This window comes from Centruroides sculpturatus, unplaced genomic scaffold (assembly GCF_000671375.1).
Source record: "Centruroides sculpturatus isolate CEXI.00-Female unplaced genomic scaffold, Cexi_2.0 scaffold1015, whole genome shotgun sequence".
NCBI classification, from domain to species: domain Eukaryota; kingdom Metazoa; phylum Arthropoda; class Arachnida; order Scorpiones; family Buthidae; genus Centruroides; species Centruroides sculpturatus.
In genome coordinates this window covers 315,954-324,144 of record NW_019385196.1, presented here as the reverse complement: position 1 = coordinate 324,144, position 8,191 = coordinate 315,954, and the positions used below count along the sequence as shown (strand labels likewise).

General features: G+C 31.5%; 1 non-coding gene across 1 annotated transcript; it reads left to right on the top strand.

Moving 5' to 3' along the window:
• The first annotated feature begins 5,452 nt into the window (after nt 1-5,452).
• On the top strand, nt 5,453-5,524 carry Trnam-cau. Its single transcript has one exon. It is a non-coding gene; the product is annotated as a tRNA-Met (tRNA).
• Nucleotides 5,525-8,191: the final 2,667 nt, after the last annotated feature.

Sequence of the window (8,191 nt, the reverse complement as noted above, 5' to 3'; positions counted from 1 at the left end):
AGAAAAATCGACGAAATTTCTGATGTTTCCGATGACGAAGGATTTTCTTCTAACGTAAGCTGATAGATTATATTAATACTAAATAATTCTTACATTCTTTTAAAGTTTATCACAGAAAAATAAATTAGAGTAATGTATTATTGAAATAAGATGCAAGTTATTCATTTAGTATTAAATAAATTTTATGCCAATTAATTAAAAAATATTTTGATATTTGAATGTTGTTCCTAACAGAAATCACAATCACTTTCTACTTTCCATGTTTTCATTAAGCATGCAATACGATTTTTAATACATTAATTTGCAATAAAATTGCTAAATATAGATTTAACATTTTTAAAGTAAATTCCAAATTTAAAAATATTGATTTTTCGCTATTTTACAGAATTTCTATGAGCATGAGAATGAAGATTCTACGGAACAATTCACGGAAACGGTGGACGACATGTACATTCTCAGACCGTTAAAATGGGCTTTTATAAATTTAGAAAGATTTTCTCTTGTAAACGAAATCATTTATGAAGAAGACGAGTTTGAATCCGAAAATGCATCATCAGAGGAAGATGAATCCATCCACGCAGATAGCGAAATAGGAAACAGTGAACATTCCGATGATGTCGTCGTCGACTCCATTAACGAAATTTAACAAATGAATGTTGAAAGTGAAGTGTCATCAATATCTTCCACCAAGGATGACGTTGAGGAAGAAAACTTTGTTAATAATAGGAATACGACATCAATACAAGTCATTCAATGCACCAAAAGTGAAGAAGGTGAGAAAGGTAAGATTACAATTATTTAAAACTAGCAGGTGGGCCCGGCGTTGCTCGGGCAAAAGTAACGATAACTAAGATAAAAATTATTACGTTACAGTCAACCTTACCCGTTTTCGCAGAATGCAAGAATTGGGTCCCCTTGTTTCCAGACTAATTAGAGAATTTTTAGATGGGTCTAAAAATATGTTCGATTTCCCGCAAAAACGAAAAAAACTGCATCTGCGTCTTGCACGTCGCTTTCTCTTAACAATTCCATTGTTACGTAACATTTCCATTGTTGACACTTCCATTGTTACTTAAAACTTTTATTGTTACTTAAAACTTCCATTGTTACTTAACACTTCCATTGTTACTTAGCACTTCCATTGTTACTTAACACTTCCATTGTTGATGGAAGTGTTAAGCCTTAATCCTGTCCCTCTCCCCCGTGGGGAGGAATTTCGAAAAATCCCTTCTTAGTGTGCGTTCTCCTAACGTACCCTAACTGTGTACCAAATTTCAACTTTCAACTCCTAACCGTTTGGGCTCGTATCCATAATGTATATAGAAGTTTTAATCCTGTCTCTCTCCCCCCGGGGGGAGGGAATTTCGAAAATCCCTTCTTAGTGTGCGTTTTCATGACGTACCCTATCTGTGTACCAAATTTCAACTTTTAACTCCTAACCGTTTGGGCTCTACACTGATTATTATTATTATTATCAACCCGTCTCGATTATATATTAGATACGCTACTAGCCAAGTGTAATGCAGCATCAAAAAATTCAATACGCAATCAGTATACACTTAACAGAATTATTTCGTATGATCTGAATATTTATATTTTATATAATTTCACTACACTAAGAATATTGTTGACCGAATTTTGTTTATTAGATGTACAGTAACTGTACATATAATATAAATGTAAAATAAGCATCTGTAGCATTGTGACGTGAAAGAATAATTCGAATATTGTTTTAATAAAATTTCTATTGTCACAAAGCAATATTATTTCGATGTTCGTGTCATTAATGCGGACAACAACAAAAGATGCAATTCACTGAATTAACCTCTGGTTTTCGACATTGCCTATTTAATATTTTAAAAAATACAATTTCTTTTGAATAAATATTTACTACGGATGAAGGTTGCATGTAAATCTTATACACAATGGTGTGGTTTCTTCTTTTTCGCCAATCCTAAAGTCTTCAGAGTCAATTTGACTCGTGCAAAGCAAAAAATGGCTTCTTTGTATTATTTCCAAAAGCATAATCAGGAATTAAAATATACTGATGTTATCATAATTAAATTTAAAAATAACGAAGTGTAAATTTTTCGTTTTAGTGTACGATGATAAACAGAAACAAAAGCAGGAGTTTCATCACTTAACTGAATGCGAAGATAGCAAAAATGAAAATAATAGATCTTTATCCGAAGACGAAACCATTGAAGAATACGAAAAAGTGAGAAATTATTTTCTAAATTTCATTAGTTTAGAGTTTTAGACGAATAAAACTATTTTCTCATTTGCTAAATATATACTTTTAATTTTATTTCGATGTTTCTCTGTGTCTGAAATTGTTAAATACACTTAAATGAGAGTAAAATTTATGTTTTCAGTTTTAAAATAATTTATATATTCACATTGTAAAAATTGAAATATTAAATGGAAATCATTAAAGTCACTTAATTTCCTTCCAAATGATATTTTCTGTCTTTCAATACCAAAGTTTATACTCGTTTACGTGATTAAATATCCATTGATATGAAATTGTTTTGTAATCGAAATGACTGTAAAATTTTATATTTGAATTTATTTTAATTAATATTTATACTATTTCTAGGAAACTACAAACTGCGTGGACATTTTTTGGCATTTTCTTCTCAAGTATCCATCTGTGGTGTGTCCGTGTTTGAAACGTAGAAAGTAAAGTGGTCGATATTTAATAAGGTAGGTAAAGTATTGTGTGAATTTTAATTCTTACCTTACGTTTTTTTGATAAAGGTTAATCGATTTAGCAGGTTATGTCAATCACTTCTTAAACACGTAAAGGTTCACACAAAATACCACTCAATTTAAATTAACACGACGTCATTATATCAGCATTTCAACGTAATCAAATGCTGTGACGTTCTGAAATAAACACTGACCGATAAAGTTAATTGTCTTAGTGTTAGACGTTTAGAGTAAAAAATGGAAATCAATATTACACTTAGAGAAAAGCTTCATTCTTTATGGTTTTCTACATTCATCAGTCATCCTCACACGAATGCCATTTACACTATGCAAAAAAGGGTGTTCCAGTCTTACATATATTTTACATATTTGCCCTAACAACCAGCAGTAACTTGCGTAATTCGATGCAACGGCTCTCCGATGTTTATTTGTATTTTAAAACGTCGATTAATGCCTCATATCTCGATGTAACAGCGGCTTTATTCTGAATAATTAAGTTTAATTTACGATCTCGAAGTAATGGAGATTTTGTAGTAAATGCAGTTACAAACCACCGTAATAATTTCTTTGCTAAGACTGCAATTTCGTGTCTGGAAAGTAGCTGTGACGACACAGCACTTTTCTTACGCCCACAGTCTCGTTTAGTAAATTTAATAAATAAAAAAACTTGCCAAAGCAGAAGCTTCCAGAGGCTATTGTTTATAAATAGGCTTTACTGTATTAATTATAGGAAATTTCGTATTTAAATAACAACTAATGCTACGATACAGTTATTGCTAAGCTGTACGAGTTTCCTGTGTAATCTATGCAGCAGATTTCCTCTCTGAGAGTTATGAGAGTTTACTTTTAATTAGAATAGTTGTAGTACATACGTTCGAAAAAATTATAACATCGTGGAATGTTCTACATAAAAGTTCAATATACAGTATTTATAGCCGCGCCCGGGTTTCCAAACCATCGAATTCCATCGATTCCATCAAAATAGAGTAACGTCTGTATACCACCATACATATAAATATTATTCTATATCAATGTGACTGTGTGTCTATAAACTAAAATTTCCATAAAATGTTTATATTTCGATATAACACAAATAATTCAAAAAAAAAACTTCTATTATGAAATAAACCAACATTACCAACACTAGGCCAATCCTTCGAAACTAATTTAAGATCCCAGGAATTTGGGAAACACTGATCGACGGATCTATGGTAAATGTTTGCCAAGCATAGGCCGTTTGTTCGTATCTCGAATGCAGAACAATTCTTTGGATGTTATCAAAATGTGTTTATTATTTATGAAAAAATTGTTATCAAATAAATTAAAAATATCAACAAGTTTTTGCATATTAATCTTAAATAATAATGTTTTTAAGGAAAGAATGATAATATTAATATTTTTTCAGGAGAAACTGCGAAGAGGGCCAATTAGCTTCTTCTTTTTTAGCTTCTTATTCGTTGAATATTATGAAAATTTCTCCTTATTAAGTTATTGTGTTAGAAGAAATGAATTGTATCAGTTACGCTGTTAAATATGAATTTATTAGAAAGTTGCTTGGTGCAGTGAAAAAAGAAATGATTTGAAAAACCGTCGACGAAATCGTATTTATAATAGCATATGTTATCTTTTCAACAAAAATTTCGTCACAGGAGAGTTCCAACGTTTTCATAAATCTGCACGCAACCCGCAGTTCATTTCGGAAGCGATCGAATGCTTTTAAAGTTTTGTCGACAGATTTTCTGTGGACTTATAATGATTGTTATAACCATAAAAGCGTAACTTGTGAAAGTGCTTGGCCTTATTTTAATCTTTTCAAGACATTTTTACATTTCTTCTGGAACGATCGAGTTGATCCGCGTGTTGTTTACATAGTAAATTCAAGAAAATTAGCTTAAAACAAAAAAATGCTTAAAATTATCTTTGTGTGATGTTTTGTGTTATAAATTGTTTGTGCTTTAACTTATTTAGGCCGAATTGTTAAATTTATTGAACGTATTAAAGCGCAAATCGTTAACATTTATGTTTTATTCTTTGAATCAATAAAATTAATGTGCCTCGATGATGTGTATCGTTAAATTTGACAGAGACAATATTTGAATATTTTTATATTTAAACCACAAAATATAAAGAAAAGTAGACACATAGTCTTATAATATAATCGAGATGGATTGATAATAACAAAAATAATAATAAGTGATTGTCGTCACCGTGATGCAAATGCAGAGAAGCATCATCGTCATAGGAGATATCTGTTTCGGTCTTTAGCTCTTCACTTATTGCACATTACGTTTAGCATCTTCTTTAGCATGAGCTTGAGCGTTTTCTTCGACTTGATTCTTCATTGCAGTGAGCGTGTTTATACGGGACGATCCGTCAATAAAAGAAATAATTAAACCGCTAGGTCTATACTATAGAAAATTATCGTATGCTACATCCAACAATTTTGTTTCTTTAACGTTTTGTGGGATTAACAAAGGGACGAGTCTCATCAGGTGTTACAGTAGTCTCCAATGTGCAAGGCCGTTAAATTAAAGGACATTTTACTTGTGTTTCCACTATTTTTCGTACATTGCACTTTTTCGAGTTTAAACACCGAGTTATGCTAGTTGGAGTTGCTGTTAGTTCCTGTCATTACATTATGTAAAATTTCAGATATTATTTATATTATTAGCAGAGAATTAATTTCACTGTACTTTATGTAGAAAGTATGAGAAAACGACAGTTTGTATCATTTGTAAGAAGCAGAGTGGCGCAGTGGGAGCGTGCTGGGCCCATAACCCAGAGGTCGGTGGATCGAAACCACTCTCTGCTAAACTTCTACGTTTTTTTCTTTTCCTCTGACTATGTCTGTCGTTTCACGAATTTCAATCCGGAATCGCTGTAGTAAATGAATACTGTTATTCATTATTAAAATCGAGTCAATTATTACTAACGATAACGGAACTTTTTCTAATCGACGGTTGTTATTTTGATTGTTCGTTGTGAAACTTAAACCTTCGCAAAGTGTATTGAACGTGACATGAAAGAAAATTGGTGTTTAGGGTTGATGTTAGGCGAACTTTTCCGCAGGGTCGTAGAGAGAGTGTATAAAGAATGTCATTCGGTTTTAAATTTTAAATAATTTTCCGTTCATTGCTCATTTAAAAGCTTTAAAATTATGTATTTCTTTTAAATACACTTAACGTTTATGTACTTAATTATAGTTAAGAATTATATTTGTGAAACCAGGACATAAGTAAGTAACAATAGATAGCGTGACATACTAAACAGTGCAAAATTAAATTTTAAAAATGTGACATAAAGTTTACAAGTTTTTCAATAGTTACAAAATAATACTAAAGGTATCAAATAATCGCCTTCAGACATGCCGCAAATCGCATGAACAGGTTTAAAGCAGGTATTTATTTAAAGAGTTGTTCTCTGTGTGTACGTTATAATAAGATATACCGTAATAAATATTTGTTATATAATGAAATTCGTGCAATAACTAGCCTACTGGGTATTAAATAGATAAAAGAACGGAAATATAATAACTTATATGTTTCGTTCTGTTTTCTCTTATGTAATGGCCTGATCTACATCCGTTTGAAATTGCGATATATACGCGCAAGGAGTCTGCAGAAGAGGCAGATAAGAGTACTTGCACCTCCCTGATATCGTATAAATTCCATAAATTATAATCGTAAAAGTGATTATATTACCTTAAACATTCGGCCCTGGGATATTTCATCTGTGTTTTTGCGTCCTTGGAATAATTCAGTTAATTTAGAATACGAGTTCTACTTTTCTTATTATTCGTACACATTATCTTTGGCCACAATGAGTTGAGGGGTTTGATGGGATAAGGCAACGAAACAAGAGGGAGATCTTTAAGTAGAATGTTTTTACGAGAAAATTAGCCCTATTTAAATGTCAGGAACGTAAAGAAACCCTAGAGAAGGCCACGCAAGCAGTTTGCTTGTAAGGCGCAAACACGTGACCAACCACTAGTGTTCAGTGCTTTTAGCTTCTGTGTCACCGGTGTGCGTGGCACAGCTTATTCTGCATCATTTAAACCGGGCGTTACTGACTCACGACGTTAGACGAGGATCGAAACTTAAGTGAATCCACTAAATTGATATCAGAATGATTAAAATAGATTGCGATTTCCTTTTGTGAAATGCAAACTAATCAAAAATTCATCATTATAAACCGATATCAATTGTGTAATTTTTTAAATTAAAATTTATGAATTTCATTAACAACATTTGTCAATTTACAGTACACTTTATTAAGGTACAGGCCAGGTCTAAAAATATACGAATGGTTCCTGCTTTGCTTGATTAAATAAAAGCAAAAAGATTGGTTTGTAAAATTTATTAATAATGTTAATTAATTTTACATTGTTTTTCGCGTTATCACATGGATATAACATCATGAAAAAAGTCAAAAATACAATTCGTATCATTACTGTGTTTGCAACAACCTTAAACGTAACCGAGACTAATAATTAAATCTAATAAAAAGCATTTAAAAATATAAAATTACATTAAAATAAAATNCATATTTAGAATTAATTTTGACACCTTACTGGAAGCTCGCGTAATTCTATACATTTTCATGCTACTCTCTTTACAGTACATCGAAAATTCTCTGAAATATCGAATTTTAAATGTTTACTTACGATTGGAGCACCCAAACTACCCGGATTCTCTATTGTGTGTCTGGCCGAACTCTCGATGTACATCGAAAAAAGGCTTTCCCAGTGTCCACAGAAAAATGTCATTAACAGACAATTAATCGAATGCCATTAAGCTGTTTATTGTAATTAATAGCAGCGACAAAACTCAAAGATTAAAAATACTTTTTAGTAATTTCCACCTTATAAAACTGGGGATAATGATGATAATCAAACGAACAGCCCAGTTATATTTTAAATAGTGTATCATTATTATTAGTTATGCTGCATCTACTTTAGAAGAAAATTTATTTCGAACCGAGGCGTACACACACTTTCCACAATAACCGATTATACTGACAACACATTCTAATGAGTAACAATGGGACAATGGACAAGTATCATTCATTCCTTTTATATTTACAGAATAGGCTAAATCATGAATTTTCTGTTTGCTGATAATGGAATTTGTAAAGGTCAACCCACATGATAAAAAAGAAACGTGCCCCAATATATGGGCGCTAATCTATAGAGCTGCATTAAAACATTTTGAGAAGGAAGATGTCGTTTCCTGAATTTTTACTTTACGGATTATTATTTAAAACTAACAAACTTTCATACTACAAGTCCAATTATAATTTATACTGATAAAGTTGTTTAATTGTGGCATTTCCAATGACTACATTCACATCTGTCAATTTATACTTTGTCCGTTAAAATCAGAATTATTATTGTTCTATAGTGCTCGTGATGTGAGTCTAACAATCTCGTTTCGTGAGTTAATAAAATTTGTTATTACAGCTGAATAATTCGTAGAAGATA